Genomic DNA, 19,372 nt, shown 5'->3' with positions numbered 1-19,372 from the left:
ATCATAGTCGCCAGCCTCCACAGCTGTTGATTTGGTGGTTCATCAGCTACAAACATCTAGAATTTTCCACTGACTCAGGCAGGCCATTATTTGTCCTCTGGCTGATTGCATGGATTTGGGAAGAGACCATGAGTCTTCCAAATCCCAAGGACCTTCCAAATCCCAAGGACCTGTGTTTTGCCACAGGAGAAAAAACAATACAGATTGACATAGTTTTAATAGATGATGAAAACTGCTTGGCCTAAATGACACCATGGGATGACTTCTACTCTTGGGAACAGCAGGCATCAGGAAGTCTCCATTAAACCCACAGATTCCAAGGCCTAGGGAGGTCAAGTGACTTGCCCAAGGACAGTCTGATCTCTTGACTCTAGTTCATGATGCCTGGATTTTTATACCTTGTCTTTAACCCATATATCTTCATTTTATTTTGTGTTAACTGTTACTTTGTGCAATTCAAAGGTATGATCTCTTGCATATTCCAAATGTACCCCTCATTAGATAATAGCAGTCAGTATTAAGCACTTTACTATGAGCAAGACACTGTGCTAAGCAATTCAATGCACCGTCTTATTTAATTCTCACCACAACCCTCCTAAGGTTATTAGCATTATTATCCTCATTTAACAGATGAGAAAAGTGAGACTCAGAGAGAGAGGTTATGTGATTTGCCTAAAGTCACACACAGAGAACTCACACCTGGGTCGGTGTGGTAGCAAAAGCTCTGCTCTTAACCACTCTGCCACACTGGCATAGTCTCCAGGGCCCATGTTCCCAGGAAGTGCTCTGGAATGGGACGTAGCCGCCCTTCTGAGTCCAGGCTATCATTGGCCCAGTAAACGTCACATATATTTTTAATGCCTTTTCAAAAGGAAGCACAGAAACACTAAAGTATTTATAGTCCCCCATATGTGGGGTTATTTTCAAAAGGATCCTGCCCACAAGCGTGGTTCCTGAAATGAAAGGACACTGCTGAGAGGCAGACGCTGAGGGACCATCTGTAGCAGCCAGCCTAAGGAAGAGCATTGCCTGCATGAAGAAATTGCGTGTGGTGAACTCATGAAGACTTGAAGAACCCCCAAAAGTGCCCATGAGAGAAAGAGGCAGCATTAGATATCATCAAGCCAGGAAAACTTGAGACTGTCTGACAAGAGTTCTGCTCCAGAAATTTCTTCGCTCTCCTTTACTTCCCTCTTCCCCGACTGCAACACCAGAGATGTAAAGAACTGTAGTTAGCAAGCTGCGATTAAGTTCAGAATTCTGATTATTACTTGGACTGGCCAATTTTTATTACTGAATTGAAACTGAGTTTAAAATTTAAAGGGACCACAGACTTCTATTACCCCCAAAGAAAGGAAGGTAAATGAAAATAACAACTGGTATAGCACAGACACCATCCAATCCGACATTTGACTAATCAGCATTAGACAACCAATAGGGCCATCTGGAACATCCTTGCCAAACGCCAGCCCTGCCTAGGAATAAGCAAAACGGTTACCTTCTCACCCTCCACCCACCAACCCCCGCCTCAACATTTTCCTCCATTGTTTGAAGAACTACGTATCAACCTTGAGCAGATTTAAAAGAAGAAAAAATTTATACACAATAACAGACCATCAAATATATTAATATGAAGCAAAAATTAATAGAATTAAAGAGATAAATAGACATCTCTATAATACTAGTTGGAGACTTCAATACCCAACTCTCAATAATGGAGAGAACAACCAGACAGAAGGTAAGTAAGGAAATAGAGGACTTGAACAACACAATAAGCCAATCAGATCTAAGAGGCATATACAAGACACTCTACCCAACAACAGCATACAAATTTCTCTCAAGTGCGCATGGCACATTCTCTGGGACAGACCATATTTTAGGTCACAATTTAAGTCTCAATCGATTTTAAAATACAGATTATTCAAAGCATTTTCCCGACCACAACGGGATCAAGTCAGAAATTAAAAACAACAGGAAAATTCACAAAATTGTAGAAATTAATCAACACAATCCTTAAAATCTAATGGGTCACAGAATATATCACAGGGAAATTAGAAAATGCTTAGAGATGAAGGAAAATGAAAACACAACATGCCAAAACTTAATGGGATTCAGTGAAATCAGTGCTAATGAGGAAATCTATAAGTATAAATACATTAAAAAATAAGAAAGAGGGCCGGCCCGGTGGTTCATACGGTTAGAGCGCTGCGCTCCTAACGTCAAGGTCACTGGTTACTGCCTCAGCCATGGGGGGAGCGCAAGGCTTATAATACCAGCATGGGCCAGGGAGCTGTGTCTTAACAACTAGACTGAGAAACAAATGGCTTGAACCTGAGTTGGGGGTGGGGAGGCAGAAGAAGGGGGGAAAAATAAGAAAGACCTCAAAACAAACTAATTGTACTACTTAAGGAACTAGAAAAGGATACCTGTGAGGTATCCTGAGCCAGGGAACTCAGCTAAACTGTACCCAGACTCCTGACCTACAGAAACTGGGATAATAAATGTTTGTGTTTTAAGCTACTTAGTTTTGGGATAATTTGTTACTCATAAATAAATAAGTAATACAGCTGTTAATATATAAAAATGGTTTAATACTGACTATACTATTTTATAATCTGTTTTTTTCACTTGGCAACATCATTTTTCTTTTTAGATTTTATTGGGGAAGGGGAACAGGACTTTATTGGGGAACAGTGTGCACTTCCAGGACTTTTTTCCAAGTCAAGTTGTTGTCCTTTCAATCTTAGTTGTGGAGGGTGCCATTCAGCTTCAAGTTGTTGTCCTTTCAGTCTTAGTTGTGGAGGGCACAGCTCAGCTCCAGGTCCAGTTGCCATTGCTAGTTGCAGGGGGCACAGCCCACCATCCCTTGCAGGAGTCGAAACCTTGTGGTTGAGAGGAGTCAGCAACCTTGTGGTTGAGAGGACGCACTCCAATCAACTGAGCCATCCGGGAGCTCAGTGACAGCTCAGCTCAAGGTGCCATGTTCAATCTTACTTGCAGGGGACAGAGCCCACCATCCCTTGCGGGAGTCGAGGAATTCAACTGGCAACCTTGTGGTTGAGAGCCCACTGGCCCATGTGGGAAACGAACTGGCAGCCTTCAGAGGTAGGAGCAGGGAGCTCTAACCGCCTGAGCCACTTGGCTGGCCCCACTTGGCAACATATTCTGACATTTATCCATAACAAAACATACTTTCCTTAAAAAGCCTTGATTTTTAAAAGCCATAATATGGATGCATGATTTAGCTATGTGGGACCATGCCTTTTCTATACATGCATTTATTCAACCAATTTATAACGCTGATTGAATAAGCTGCATACATTCATTCAAAAGAATGGATTGGCATGTGGGCAGCCATAATGGGAGTTTCTACTGGGCTTGTACGAAGGAAAGCCCCTATGAACAGAGCCTATAACTCTTATGTGTCCTACCCTTGAAAAGAAAGGAAGAAAGGAAAGGCTGAGGTGTTAGTTTTGCCAAGGTCTTACCAGATAGGAGCTGCCCAAGAGACGACCCTGTGCCACAGTATTTGGTGGCACTTGTGTTCCCCTTATGTACCCATAAGGTACATAAGGGCTGTTCCAGGATCCTTCCGATAGAGATAGCTGTCACAGGACTATTAGACACCTAAGTTGATTTCCATTTCATTTCTACTAGTATTTAGGGGCATCTCAGCATATACATTCCCTTCTATATCAGGCAAGAGAGACCCTTGCTCTGGGCCCCACAATTTAGATGACCCCAATCACAACCACACATAAAATAAATTTATTGAATAAGATTTTAAATGAATTTTCAAATTCAAATTATAAAAAATAATTGTTAAGAATGAAAACACAACCAGGCAATTATCATCTTTTCTCAAAATGAATGAATACAGGACTGGAAACCAGAATGTCTAAATAAACCTAATTCTGCCAGTCGTAGGAGTTGAGTGACTGGCCACGTGGGTTGTTGTGCATGACAAGGACACATGGGCACTTCCGGCACTCAGTGCTGGCACGTCACAGTCCTCAATGTCCATTCATGGCTGGGAGATGTTCAGGCCCTGGGAGCTGCTTCTCCACATCTCTTACCCCATGACCTTGAAACAAAGGGTAACTAACTATCCAAATGGCATAAAGGTTTGTGGTTGATTTTGTCCTTAAGAATATAAATTTGACCAGGAAGGAAGATAGAATGTCTCTTATTTAAATGTGTGTTAGTTTCTCCCATGTAAATATTTCGACATGATATGTGGGTCTCCATTCATCGTCTCCTTTTGTGCCCTTGTCCCAGGTCCCACAAATGTCAGCGACAAGCCTCAGCCAGTGTAATGGTATGTTGAAAAAGAAGATCCCTCATTATCTTGCTTCTTCTTTTTTTTTTTTTCAATTTATTTATTTATTGTGTTAAAATACACCTAATGTGAGGTTTGCCAGTGTAACCATTTTTAAGTGTACAGTTCAGTGATTAAGTTCATTCATATTGTTGTGTAACCATAACCACCATCCATCTAAAGAACACTTTTCTTCTTGCAAAATTGAGACTCTATGCTCATTAAACAATAACTTCCCCATTCCTCCCTCCCCACAACCCCAGGTAACCACTATTCTATTTTCTGTCTCTACAAATCTGACTACTCAAGGAACTTCATATAAGTGGAATCATACAGTATTTATCTTTTAATGATTGGCTTATTTCACTTAGCATAATGTTCTCAAGTTTCATCCATGTTGTAGCAGATGTCAAAATTTCCTTCCTTTTTAAGGCTGAATAATATTCCATTGTAGATATATACCACATTTTGCTTATCCATTCATTTGTTAATGGACACTTGGGTTGCTTCCATGTTTTAGCTATTCTTAATAATGCTGCTATGTACATGGGTATAACAAATATCTGTTCAAGACCCCACTTTAAATTCTTCTGGGTATACACCCAAAGTGGAATTGCTGGATCATATGGTAATTCTATTTTTAACTTTTAGGAACCACCATAATGTTTTCCACAGTGGCTATACCAATTTACATTCCCATCAACAGTGCACATGGTTCTGATTTCTTCACATCCTTGCCGACACTTGTTATTTTCTATTTTTTTAAATAGTAGCCATTCCAATGGGTATGAGGTGGTAGGTAGCTCATTGTGGTTTTGACTGGCATTTCCCTAATGATTTGTGACATTGAGCATCTTTTCATCTGCTTATTGGCCATTTGTATTCTTCTTTGGAGAAATGTCTATTCAAGTCCTTTGCCCATTTTTGAATTAAGTGGCTTGGGTTTTTGTTGTTGTTGCTTGGAATTAGTTATCTATTTATTCTGGATATTAATCCCGTATCAGATATATAATTTCTAAATGTTTTCTTCCATTCCGTAGGTTACCTTTTCATTCTGTTGATAGTATCCTTTGATGCATAAACGATTTTAGTTTCCATGAAGTTACAATTTGCGTATTTTTTTCTTTTGTTGTCTGTGGCTTTGGTATAGCCACAGTACACTTAAAACTGTACACTTAAAATTGGTCATAATCCAACAAATCATTGCCAAATCTAATGTGGTGAAGCTTTTGTTCCAAGTTTTTTCTTCTAAGAGCTTTAGCTCTTACATTTAGGTCTTTGATCATTTGAGGTTATTTTTGTATGTGGTTTAAGATGAGAATACAACTTCATTCTTTTGCATGTGGATATCCAGTTTTCCCAGAATCATTTGTTGAAGATTGTCCTTTCTCCATTGAATGGTCTTGGCACCTTTGTCAAAAATCATTTGATCATATATGTGAGGGTTTTTTGGGGGGCTCTCTATTCTATTCCATTGATCTGAATATCTTTATACCAGTATCACATTGTTTTTTTGTTTATTTGTTTCAGAAGTTAATACACATATTTATTTACTTATTTAACTTTTATTTTTATTTTAAGTGTGTTTTTCCAGGACCCATCAGCTCCACGTCAAGTAGTTGTTTCAATCTAGTTGTGGAGGGCGCAGCTCACACTGGCCCATGCAGGGAGTGAACCAGCAACCCTGGTGTTACAAGCATCGCGCTCTAACCAACTGAGCTAACCGGCCGCCCCCAGTATCACATTGCTTTGTTTACTGTAGTTCTGTAATAAGTTTTGAAGCATGAGACCTTCAATTTTGTTCTTCTGTTTTCAAGATTGTTTTGGCTATTACGGGTCCATAGCGTCCCATCACTTTTGCTACATTCTGTTTGTTGGAAGTTAGTTGTGTTGAGTCCAAACCACAATCAAGAAGAGATTACACAGGGGTGGCTGGGTCGCTCAGTTGGTTAGGGCGTGGTGCTGATAATACCAAGGATGCCGGTTTGATCCCCACATGGACCACTGTAAGATGAGCCTTCTTAAAAAAAAAAAAAAGAAGAAGAAGAGATTACACAAAAGGTGTGAATGCCAGGAAGCAGGGATTACAGAGAGTCATTTTATGGGCTGCCTCCCACAATAGCTAACACTTATTGAGGACGCAATATGGTGAGCAATATGTATACGTACTCATTTAATCCTGACAACCCTGGGAATCTGTCACTACTATCTTATTTATTTATTTTTTAAATGGTTTCTTTCTTTTTTTTTTTTTAATTGGGGAATATTGGGGAACAGTGTGTTTCTCCAGGGCCTATCAGCTCCAAGTCATTGTCCTTCAGTCGAGTTGTGGAGGGCGCAGCTCAGCTCCAAGTCCAGTCGCCATTTTCAATCTTAGTTGCAGGGGGCGCAGCCCACCATCCCATGCGGGAATTGAACCGGCAACCCTGTTGTTCAGAGCTCGTGCTCTAACCAACTGAGCCATATGGCTGCCCCCTGTAACTACAATTATACCTAGTTTGTAATAGAGGGAATTGCAGTTTAAGGAGATTAAACTATTCACCTATAGCTCCACAACTACAAAATGATGGAGCTGGGATTCAAACTCAGCTTGTCCAGCTCCAAAGCTGTGTTTTTACCCATTGTACTATCCATGCACACTTGGCTGCTTCAATATATCAGATGAACGTGAAATGTTAGTGATTATAATTTAGAACTTAGATTTATGGTTGGTGACAGTCTCAGATGACTGTTCATGAACAGAACAATGAGCTCTTTCAGCTGTATTTAGCCCCGGTCAAATGAATTTGAGAAATCCTTCTATTTTGGTTCAATGTCAGCTTGTTATGGAAGTTTGCTACTCACTATGGAAAAGGAAAGACAAACCCACTAACACAAACACATTGAAGAATTTCCCTTCTTACTACCCTGAAAACTATTTAGATTCTCCAGGCTTCTATAAGAAGGACCTCAGCTTAAGGGAAGCTTCTGGACCTAATTTCATGGGTAGCTGCCTCATGACATCAAATTTCTCTAGAACTTCCCCAGAGTTTCTGGGTCAGTTCACACACAACAGAACTTTGTGAAAATAAATTTCCACAGAACCTCTTGGCCTGAGTGAGTTCTGCTTTCGAATAACTTCACCCGCACCTCCTCCTCAGTCAGATTCTGCCACTTTTGATGGAAGGCCTCCCTCCCACCCTGAGGAATGTGTCAGGGAACTCTGATGGAGTCATAAAGATTCTGCTTCACTTTTTCCCCTTCTTTTGTAACCACATCTGCAAACTCTCAGAAAGAAAATGTTGGGTTGAGTTTTCAAGCCCAGGATATAAAGCTTGGTTTAGAAGTGTTTCGGGAATGTTGAGAATGTTTTCAAACATTTGTTGTTGTTTTAACTTTTATTTATTTAAGTGTGTTTTTCCAGGACGCATCAGCTCCAACTCAAGTAGTGGTTTCAATCTGGTTGTGGAAGGCACAGCTCACAGTGGTCCATGTGGGGAATCGAAACGGCAACCTTGTTAAGAGCACCGCGCTCTAACCAACTGAGCTAACAGGCCGCCCCTCAAACATATTTTTGAAAGGCGTTCTTGTTTTCATTACATTATTATAGAGCAGATATAATTGTCTTAGTCCTTCAGCTTCAAAGGGGAAGCCACTCCATCCACATTTTATTTTTCTCGGAGCCGCCATTCAGTCGTTGGAGCTGGGTTGGATGCTGTGTGGGTACAGAGGTGAAATGAGATGTGGGGCTTGCCTTTAGGGAGTTTTGACAGTAGATCCAGAAACACAAGCAACTGTGTGCACTGTAATGCAGAACAAGCAAGCGCCACAAGGCAGCTGCAGATCACTATAAAAAGGTTTCCCCACCTTTGCACACAGCACTACTGTGGTTTACAGAAGCTCTTTCACTTACTTTCACAAGCTCCTTCAGTTTCTCCCCACCCTGCTGGGTCAGCACCATGATAAGGGCACAAGCTCTCGAGCTCGACAGCCTGGTTTTGAATCGCAGCCCTGCCACTCCCATTGTGCCCAGACTTGGGCGAGTTAATTAACATCTCTGCGTCAGTTTCCTCATTAGTAAAGAAATAATATTCTGTCTCATTGGGGAGTCATGAGGATTAAGGGAAGTTTAAAGGGCTTATCATACAGAGCATTTAATAAATGTTGGCAGTTGCAGGATTTCTGTTTTATAAATGAGGAGGCTGAGGTTTAGCTAGTCAAACTGATTTGCCCAGAATTATTCAGCGAGTAGGTGGTGGGGCAGGGCTTGAACCCAAGACTCCAAGTTCAATGCTTTTTCTGTTGCTCAACAGCCTGAAAACTGTGGGAGTTCAGAAGGGGCGGGACAAGGGGTGGGGGCGGGGGCGTGGCAATCCAGGGAGGTTTCCTAAGGCAGTGGAGAATGGAAATTGTTCTTGAGCTTCAGTGTCTGAAAGCCTTCATGTAAAGATTATTTCCAACCGCAACTCAATCTGATGGTGTTTTCTCTTAACTACATTAGTGCATTTTCTCTCTTCGTGCAGCACAGTCAAGCACTTTTAATGGCTCTTTCCTCCGTGTTTTCAAACAGACCCGACAAACTTCTATGATGCACCTCACTGTAGGGTATTTGAGTTACCTGCTGTTCCAGTTACTGTCCCTATGCAATTGATCACCTAAAAACTTAGTGGTTTAAATCAATAGCAATCATTTTATTGTCTGTCAAGTTTTCTGTGAGTCAGGAACTCAGGAAGGACCAGCTGAGTGGTCTGACGGGGTCTCCCACGTGGTTGCTGGTGGTGGATGATGGATGGAGCTGAAACAGCTGGGAGCTGGCTGGGTGTCTCTCTGTCTTGGTGTCTCTCCCAGCCTCTCCCTGTGGTCTCGCCATGGGCGAGTTTGGGCCTCCTCACAGCGTGGCAAACTCAGGGCAGTCAGATTCCTTACGTGGTAACTGAGGACTTCAAGAGCAAGTATTCCTAGCTTCGAAGGTCACATAGCATCACTTCTAACATACTCTTTTGGTTGAAATAACCACAAAAGTCTTCTTAATTTCAAGGGGAAGGTGACATAGACCTCCCCTCTCAATAGAAGATGTCATAAGGATCAGAGATTTTATTGAAGTCCTATTTGGAAAATACAATCTGCCAGACTTGCTTTTTTTGTGTCTGCCTTCCCTGCTGTAAGACTCATTCATTCAATCACTCACGCATGCATTTGTTCACTCATCAAATACTTGTTGAATGCCTACTATGTGCCAAGCACTGAGCTAGGCTTTTATATATATTACTTCACGTAATTTCATATCAACCCTTTGAAGTAAATGCATTATCTCCATTTAATAAGTGAGGAAACTATGACTCAGAACGGGGCAGTGATTTCCCAAAGTCACATATGGGGTTAGAGAAGTCATGATTTGAACCCAAAACTGCCCAGACCAGCGCCTATGCCATTCCTTACAACAAGCTGCATTCCCAGCTTCCATATAACCTGGGCCTTTCGGTCTGCACCTTGGCAAACCTCCTTGCCCCCCATTTCCCCAAGGCAGGTCAGTGGCTGGGGAACGGAATAAGGGATGCTGTCTGAGGCCAGTGGGAAGGAGCTTCAAGTCCTGAGCCAGCCATGGGACTTCCATTTGTGGTCCCAGAGGTTCCGGCCACACAGCACAAGGTTGGAATTCATGCCCATGTGGACTCACCTGTTTCACACATGGCGAATAGGGTTCATTTTGATGTCAACTCCAGTGGACAGTGGCAGCCTGGAGTGCTGTACTGAGGAGGATTGTGAGCAGCATTTGGGCTCAGCAGGAATAAAGGCCTCGATCGAGTAGTCGTATCTACCAAGGGCAGGAAACCAAAGTGTCAGCACTCGGCGCTTGTAGCCATCTTCACCATCTATGCTGGACCATCTTTCAGATGGGAGAGTTCTAGAATGCAAACACCATGAGGTCAAGGGTTTTGCTGTTTTGTTCACTGCTATACCCCCAGCACTTAGAACAGTGCCCAACAGGAATTAGGATCTCAATAAACATTTGTTAAATGGATGAGCTAGTTATGGAATAGACGGTTAAATGGATCAACTCCAAGGGTATCACGGTCCCGGTCCTGGGTTTGAATTTCAGCCCTGCCTCTTGCTGGCTGCATAACATTGGGTAAATTCCTTTATTTAGTCTCTCTGAAGCTCAGCTACTTTATCCATTCATTTATTCATTCAACAAATATTAACACATAGTATGTACGGAACACTGTTCTAGGCACCAGGGGTGTAGAAGTGACCAAAACAGACATAGATCCCTGCCCTTATGGTGCTTATATTTTAGGGAGGAGAAACAGATGAGTGAATAAATAAGTGAAATATATAGTGGGTGTCAGGTGATAAGGCTTTGAAGAAACATAAAGCGAGGCAGGGGACAGGAAATTCTGGGGTGAGGTAGGAGGAGATTTGCCTTGGCCTGTAGGACCAATTAAAGATTAGAGTCCAGAGCACAAAGAATGGTGGACCTGGTCTTACCCAAAGCACCTAGCTCTTTCTACCTCCTTCCTAGGGAATACCATGTTATATTTCCACATGTAATATAATATGGATATATACTCCTATTGCTAACTGTTGGGAGGATTAGATGAGAAAATAGTTGTGAAAATTTTAGTTCTGTGCCTGGCAGACAGTGAAGGCTCAATACGTGGAAGTTGTTACAATTTTCCTTTCATTTATTCAATGGACATTTACTAAGTACCTACAGAAAGTCAGAGCTGGACGGTCCAGCCCAGCCTCTAATTTTACAGAGACAGCTAAGGCTCAGACTTTTCCAAGATCACACAGGCAGCATGAGGCAGAGCTAGAATCTGGCCCCTGATCCGACCGTGCCTCCACCATTGCTTCCTCGTCTGTCTGGGTATTCCCCATAACCTTTTGCTTGTTGACTGTTTCCTGTGTCTTCTCATGGGTCCTGTGAGCTATTTTTAAAGAAAAAAATTATTCATGACAATTGTTAAAGATGGTAAGAAAGACTTTGTATAAGAGGGGCCATCATGATAGGTGTAGGGACCATTGCAGTGGGGTTTTGCAGTGAGAGAGAGATTGGACTCAATTCCAAATACAGCATGGGCAAGTGGGAATTGATAGCCAAACAGCAGGGTGGAAGTCAGAGGATGGAAAACTACTAAGAGGAAACATCAAGAGTAAGGGGAATTCTGGCTAAACTGACCTAACAGGATTCTTGCTGAAGGCAGGTCACGATGGGCAGACATCACCTGTGGGAGGTGGGGGAATGAGGAGCCTGGTTTGATATCGAGGATAATTAGATATCAAAGATGGGGGATCCTGGCCAAACCAACCTAGCAGGATTCTTGCTACAACTGGACAATGCAGAGAAAAACAAGGAAATCCGAAAGTTGAAGCCTAATTGAAAAGCTCAGTGCAGCCTGAGTTAAGAGTTTGGTCAAGGAGAAACTTTCTGTCGTCACTCAGTCTATGATTTAAAACCATGCAATAGGGGATGTAATGTACAGCACAGGGAATATAGTCAATAATATCGAAATAACTTTGTATGGTGACAGAGGGTTACTAGACGTTGCATGATCAGTCATGAGGTCTATAAATGTTGAATTATTATGTTATACACCTGAAACTAATATAATATTGTGTCAAGTATACTTTAATTAAAATAAATAAATAAAACCATGCAATATAGTTCCGTCAACTTTTCTTTCCTGAAAGGTTCAAGATAAACCTCTCCACAGTTTCTCTTGAGCCAACTCTGGGTCAGGCGCGTCCAGCCAGTTGGACATTTTGGTATCTGCCCAGAGTGGAAACTGCAGCTGCTGACCCAACCCCCCAGGATTACTCAATCCTGGGGAATCCAGCTAGTCAGGCAGGAGGAAGGGCCTCCCTCTGACCCGGTTCCCTGGACACGCTCTCCTCTTTGTTTAGGGGATCATTTTTCCTGCCCCTCCCCTGCCTTTGGGCTCATTTTCTCCTCAGCCCTCACTCTTTGCCCTCCCTCCACTTCTCTGAATTCAATCCGTTGAGGAGTGGTTGGAAGGTTCTCCCCTCCCCCTCCCTCCACGAGGCTTTCTTTCTGTGTTCCTTGTTCTCTGTGTCTTACTGACCACTCCAACTCAGCACTTGGCCCTTGAATGTGTCTTAGTCTTTTTGATTCCCCCATAGTCCAAAGCACAGTTCTAGACACACAAAAAGACAAATGTTAAGACGTGATTGTAATGGTGGCACTAATTCTTCTATTTTGATATTTGGATCTCTGGTATAATTCAAATTAATAAGTGTAATTTCGCTTGGGACTTTTTGAAAGCTTTCTTTAGCTCTGCTTGCTGTACATTTACTATGCAGACCAGTTTCAAAGGTTCTGTTTACTCCAGGCCCAGTACAGTCTCTGTGACTTGGGAGAGGTTTTGCATCTGTATAGGATCCACTCCTAGCTCCAACTTAAATCTACACCTTAAATCTACAAAACATATGCAAAGATAACCAGCTTAACTGCACTTTTCCCCACCCTAAGGGACAAAGCCAAACTCCATAGAAAATTCCCCTATAAGCCGAAGCAATTTACATCCTGTTTAGAAAATGTAAAACTTAGACCAGTAGTAGTTTGCAGTAGTTTCCAGCAGACTCTGCCTAGCTGACCCTTCTCTTACTTTACTAAATCTTCCTTCTTTATTTCTACCTGACTCATGAATTCTTTCACTGCCCTCGAGAGAGCAGACACAACAATAAATACCTACCAGCTAGTTGACAGATATGGCTACTGAAGGGGGAAAAAAAAAGATTGAGAAGTGAGACTTGTGGCAAAGAAGGGAAGATTCCTGTAGAAGAAAGGATTTGGGTAGGCCTCGAAGGAGTCAAGATCAAATAGACAAGCAGGAGGAAGAGGTTCAGGTATAACCAAAGATGTGGAGGCAGAAATATGCAAGCAGATTAGAATTCTAGGCCTTGACAGAAGGCCGTCTAACAAGTGTTTTTCAAGTTTCAGTTCGTGACCTATTGGTGGATGATAGAAATTATTTCTTTGGCTGCAAATAGCATTTCTTTAAAAAAAATGAAATAGAGTAGATTAGGAGAGAACAAAATAGGAGCATATCCATATAGAAGGATTATTACTGTTAAATCAAATTGATGTTGCAATTTTATGTGTACTATGTAGGTTATAAATATATTGACTCATAAGGTAAAATGAATTTTTCATGGATTGAAGTAAAAAAAAGAAAACCTCTTACCATGTGTTCATTTCACAGATGAGGGGAGTGGGGCTCATAGCTAGGGCAGAACTGGGGACTGGACACCGATCTCCTGACTCCCAGTTCTCCTTCTGTACAAACCATCCCACCTTTCTGAGCTAAAGGAACAGATGGAACTCAGCTCTTAAACACGATGGCTCCTATTACTTTCACCATCCCAAGGACCCGCGTATTCATTCAACAAACACTTACTGAGGGCCTACCGTAGGTTGGGCATTTGTGCCAAGTACTGGGTTCAAATGGAGTTTACAACAGGAATGTAGGATTTACTGCCTGACTTTGGTTTCTCTTGAGTTAACTTTTAATTTTTTGTTCAGATTGCGGATGTTAAAGAAAAAATATTTGTTAGGCACAGCCAGAGGAATGAGTTGTGGGAGACCAAGATTGGTCTGTTAGAATTTATTTGGCGTGTTTGAGCTGTGGGCGTTCAGGCTAGAGCAGAGGGAAAAGACCATAACCTCTCCGAACAAAGAGGGGTGTGGAGTTTTATAGGAGGGGGTAAATGAGGCTGTTTCCCCTTCAATGCTTCAGGGGGGTTTTGTTGACAAAGGGTTTTAGGGCATGACCAAGCCCTCCAGCTCCACACCCTGACCCCAGCTCGCCTTCCAGACGCCCAGGCCCCTGATCACAGGCCCTAGGAGATAAAGCGAGACAGGATCAAGACAAGATGGCTTTTAAGATAAGGTTTCTGCTCCTGGCCTAAATATGCTTAACAGTACTCTGACGCTTGTCAAAACAGTAAGGAAGACTTTATTCAAGAATATTGCAACGGGAGAGAGAGGTATGGTTCAACTCTAGATACGGCAAAGACAGATGGGGGTTTATAGCCAAAGAGCAGGATGAAGGGGGTCTGTGGATGGAAAGTTACTGAGAAGAGACATCAGCAACGGTAGAGGGATTCTTGCTAAACTAACCTAACAGGATTCCTGCTAAGGCAGGTCAAGGACTTAGACATCAAACGTGGAGGATGAGGACTTAATCAGGGGACGACTTAGCTGTGTTCTTTGCTAAGCCTGGCCTGGGCAGGCCTATGACAGAACCGAGGCCAAGTTCAAGGCCTAGCTGAAAAGGGCACAGAGGAACCCATCTACATTCCTGTTAGGGAGAGAATCTTGGTCAGTGACAGTTTCTATAAGTCTTATTTATCTTGTGTTTACACTTGTCCCTGACATTTATATGGGGCTTTCAATTTTTTGCATTTAATTGCAGGTAGTATGGAGATAGGTTAGTTAGAATGTGGTTAGGTAAACAGGGAAGTAGAATAAACAGGGTAGAATAAACAAAAGCAGCCATATCTTGGAACTCTGGGATCTGGAATGACTCATTCGCTCCAGGGCAATGTAGCATTCCTCTACGGATAAATGGGTTATTTCCTAAATCCCTTTAGGCTGGAGAAACAGAGCTAGTTTGATAGACAAAATCCACCAGAAGGCACCAACTCCCTTCCCCAAATATGCAAGAGAAAGTATAAAAGTAAGAGCCTTTTGCCTTAGCCAGTGGGCATCCCGGTTTTGTGTACCCCCTCTCGCAAGAGAGCTGTACTTTCGCTTTAATAAAAATCTTTGTTGCTCTATGTCTCCTTCCGAGTCCGCGTTCTCATTCTTCAGGTACGTGAGACCAAGATCTCCGGTCACTAGATGCCAGAATCCTATATTAGTATTAGTACAAGGGAAAACTGGGGTTCAGGAATTTAAGAACCTTGACCAAGCTGTTCAGATGCTTAACCACTGTGCTGTCTGTGTTGCTTCTCATGGCCAAAACCCAGCTTGAAAATCCAAATCCAACCTTCTGCTACTGAAACTGCCTGCCACAGTCCTGTTTTGGAGTGGGGATGTTATCTGTCTTTGCTTGCAGTGCCCAATGGTGAGAGCCTAGGCTATATTCTTAAATGCTCTCAGGTCCCTGAACCTGGCAGGCTCAGATCTGCCCTCAGCCCCTGCCCACGATGTTATTTATAGATTCGATTGTTTACTGCTGGAGCTGAGCTGTAACACAAGGGCAAAGATCAGGTTGAAATACCCATGTGCTTGGCCTGAGCACTGGAGCCCAAAGTTTGGCTCCAAACTCGGATTCTATTGATCAACTCTCTCATTTATCTCTTTAACTGCCCCTCTGTCCCACGGGCCCCATAAGCATTGTGGTGGCTAAAAAAATAAAATAAAATAAAACTTTTCCTCCCACCTTCTAAGTTCCTCTAGCTGGGCTAATAAATTAACAGAGACAGATTAGCAGAAGAAAAACCAATTTTAATACGTGAGCGTGGGGGATTCACATAAGCATGAAAATTCCAAAGACAGTGAGGCCAAATTGGGTATAGAAGACATTTGGGACAAAGGAGGAAAGAGGGGGAATGGGGTATTAGATTTCAGAAATGAGAATGAGTGATTTACAAATACTTGAGGAAGAGGGTATCTAGCTAACAGGCGCCTGCCTGAAGTTCTCTTATTTATCGTACTTAATTCAAATTAGGCTAAGGCAGCATTCTAGGATTTCCTTCCTGAAGCAGCTTTCTCTGTCTGAATCTCTTGGGCAGGAAAGGTGGGGAGACCCAAAGGTTCTTTCTGAGGTTTGTTTCTTAATAAACAGCTTAAAATCAATATCCCAAAAAGGCAGCTTCAGGGTGGCAAAATTTTGGTTCCCTTCAGTGACTTATTCACATAGGGGACAAGAGAGCTGATTGGAAACGTGGACTATCCAGACCCACCTCCGACCCGCCGAATGAGAGCATCTCTGTACTTGAACAAGCTCTCCTGGTGATTCTGAGGAAGGTACCCTGACTATCTCCAAGTTCCTCATTTCCAACTGAAGAAATTGAAAGCAGAAAAAGACAGTGCTGTCTGTGACGGAGGTGACACAGATTCTCTCCAAGCCAGAATCAAAACTTAGGTCTAGGCCAATTCCAGAGACTGCGCTCACACCACTGCACTACCCTGGGGAATCTAGTATCGGTTCACTTTCAGGTTACATTCTGACAAGGAGAAAATTCTGAGATGTCCTAAATTAAATTAAATTAAATTAAATTACAGCAGGCCAGAGAATGGAAGGAAGAGACAAGAAGAAGTTAATCAGTTAACAACTGCAGGGCAAAATCCAACCAGACTGCTTGCACTCCTGAGCGTGTGTTGGAACTTTGAATTGACTTCCAGGTGGTTATTTCCGCGATTATCCAAGAGAGAGTATTCTGCCAGATGCCTCTGAACCCCAGGAGCCATTGCATCCTGCATATGCAAGAACGATGCATGAACTTTCCGGGCTGTTGCCCACAACTAATCCAAAGGCGCAGACACACTTCTTCCTTTCTGCAGATTCTGCACCTATCCCGAAACTAGCCCTGCTTCCTTTTCTCCCAAACCCATGATCTTAAGCCAATGTAAATTCTTTCAAAATGACTTACACCTTTCTCTCTACCACTTACTTGATGTATAAAATAAGCCCATCAACCCCAAGATGGTGGATATGGTTACTTTCTACCTGGCACTGCTGCTGCTGCTGCCTCAGGACCTGGTCCCTTTTTCTGGCTAGCAATAAGCCCTTTCTTTTAAAAAGACTTTCAGCTCTGGAAGTTAACTTTTTTGTTTAACAACTCCCATTAAGTGAATAAGAGTGTCTGTCTCATCACAGGCTTGCCGGCGTTGCTATGGGTTTCTTTTTTGTTTTTGCTTAATTTGGTGATTCACCATGTTTTAATAAACATGCTGTGTGGAACCACCTAAAACGGGTGACCGTAGTAAAAAATTGTAAAGGTGCACAAATTCTCTTCCAAATAAATATCACCACCAACATTTGCATGTAGTAAATTAACAGTACGTCAGGTTTTTAAAATGCTTGAAGGAGTATTTCCTTTTCATCTTCCCAGGTTAATTCAAGTGCTAGTATCTATATTGGCAACTGATTCTTCTGAAGGGTTCAGATGGCCCAGACATTACAAAGGCTGCTTCCCAGGGGTCTGATAGGAAAGATAACATCCAGGAAGGTTCCTCCTTCAACCAGGCCCTAAATATGGCCAAGCTCTGGGCCCAGCACGGAGCAGATGCATCCAGTAGATGGCAGTGTTTCACAGTATAAGGCCTGGTGAGGCCCGCTGACCGGGAGGAACTGAGAAAACCAGCTCCTGGACCTTCCGGTACAAATGCACCTAGCCCTCCCTGAGGAAAAAGAGAACAGACTTCCTGTGTGGGTCCCATCAGCCCTGCCCAGGGTACCCAGGGGAATTGCAGATCCTGGACCGACAGAACATGAAGGGCTCTTAATCCATCATCTCGTCCAGTGCTACCCGAGGTGTGTCCAAGGATCAATAGCATCGCTGGGAACTCGTTAAAAATGCAGATTCTTAGGCCTCACCCTGGAATACTTCAGTTAGAAACTTGGGGGGGAAGGGGGGCAGCAATCTGTGTTTTGACAAGGCTTCCTGTGATGCCAATGCATTTGGAAGTTCCAGAAGCACCTAGGATCTCCAACTTCCTCATTTTAAGAATAGGGAAATTGAGGCCACAGAGAAGAGGGTAACTTATCACACAGCCAGGCAGTGGCAGAAACAACACTAGAACCCAGATTCCCAGTGTTCTTTCCACCTTCGCCTTCAAGTAGCTTCTTTCTTGTCTTCATTCATTCATTCATTCATTCATGCATGCACGCATGCATTCAGACTGTCATTACACACTTTGGGCTGCAATGGAGGCCCAGGCTTTGGGGTAGCTCACCCTTCTTCATGGTAGGACTTCCTCAAAGCCAGGGATCCAGGATTCAGAATCATGGAAGCGTGTGCTGGATCTTTGCCAGCTCACCCCGGCTGTTCTCCAACTCCAGAGCAGACAAAAGTCTGATGTGGGTTGCAGATGACCTCCGTTCCCCAGCTACCTCCTGTCTCCTTTTCTTCTTTCTTGGCACCACGGGCTCTCTGTCCCATTCCTTGCTGTCAATTACTCGTTCTTGGGAGAGGCACAAGAGTGAAAACTGTCACTATGCCGTCCCCAAGGGCCTAATTGTCAAATGAAAGGCGCCCTCAGAATGGGGTTTGCTCTGAAGGGACCTGGGCCAGTCTAGAGCCCTTTCTCAACCTGGGCACTATTAATATTTAACCTGTGTTCCGTGCACTGTCGGATGCTTTGCAGAATTCTTGATTTCTACCCAATAGATGTTAATAGAATACCCTCCAAGTTATGACATCTTCAGACATTGCCAAATGTCTGCTGTGGGTAGGGTTGCCAGGTAAAATATAAAATGTCCAGTTAAATTTCAATCTCAGATAAACAACAAATACGTTTTTAAGATATTATATGCGTGTCTCAAATATCGCTATCCTACATTTTTACTTGCTGAATCTGGCAACTCTATTGTGGGGGCAAAATCTTCCTTCTTCTTTTTTTTCATTTTTCTTAAGGAGGGCACAGCTCACAGTGGCCTATGCGGGGATCGAACCGGCAACGTTGGTGTTATCAGCACCATGCTCTAACCAACTGAGCTAAACAGCCACCCCAAAGTCCCGCTTCTTGAGACTCACTGGCCCAGATCTTTTGGGTTCTGGAGTGTGGGATCAATGAATGCAAAGCTCTGATGAGGTAATCAAAGGCCATTAGCCTAGGAGGGCAGTAATCCCCGCCCTCCTTTATCATACTCATTTTTGTATTCCCAGTAAAAAAAAAAAAAAAAGTAGATTCTCATTAAATATCCTACTTGATAACAGGTGTGAAAACACTTTGAACTGTGTCAGATACGATACCTGAGTATTCACTGAGCCCGGGACTTGGCATTAGGGACACACACTCCCTGCCCTCAGGGAGCTCATGGTCCAGCAAACATAATCTGAAAATGGTGTTTCGTTTGACCCACATACCGTTTTTTAAAG

At 42.8% G+C, this 19,372-nt stretch overlaps 1 long non-coding RNA gene across 1 annotated transcript; it reads right to left on the bottom strand.

Moving 5' to 3' along the window:
- Positions 1–2,370: 2,370 nt before the first annotated feature.
- LOC148755461 (uncharacterized) lies at positions 2,371–18,555 on the bottom strand. Its single transcript, XR_016018566.1, has 3 exons — positions 18,228–18,555; positions 9,975–10,202; positions 2,371–8,012 (listed from the first exon to the last, which is right to left on the bottom strand). It is a non-coding gene; the product is annotated as an uncharacterized LOC148755461 (long non-coding RNA).
- Positions 18,556–19,372: the final 817 nt, after the last annotated feature.

This window comes from Rhinolophus sinicus, chromosome 14 (assembly GCF_057876585.1).
Source record: "Rhinolophus sinicus isolate RSI-liver-muscle chromosome 14, RSI-T2T, whole genome shotgun sequence".
NCBI lineage: Eukaryota > Metazoa > Chordata > Mammalia > Chiroptera > Rhinolophidae > Rhinolophus > Rhinolophus sinicus.
This window is presented reverse-complemented; position numbering and strand designations above follow the sequence as displayed.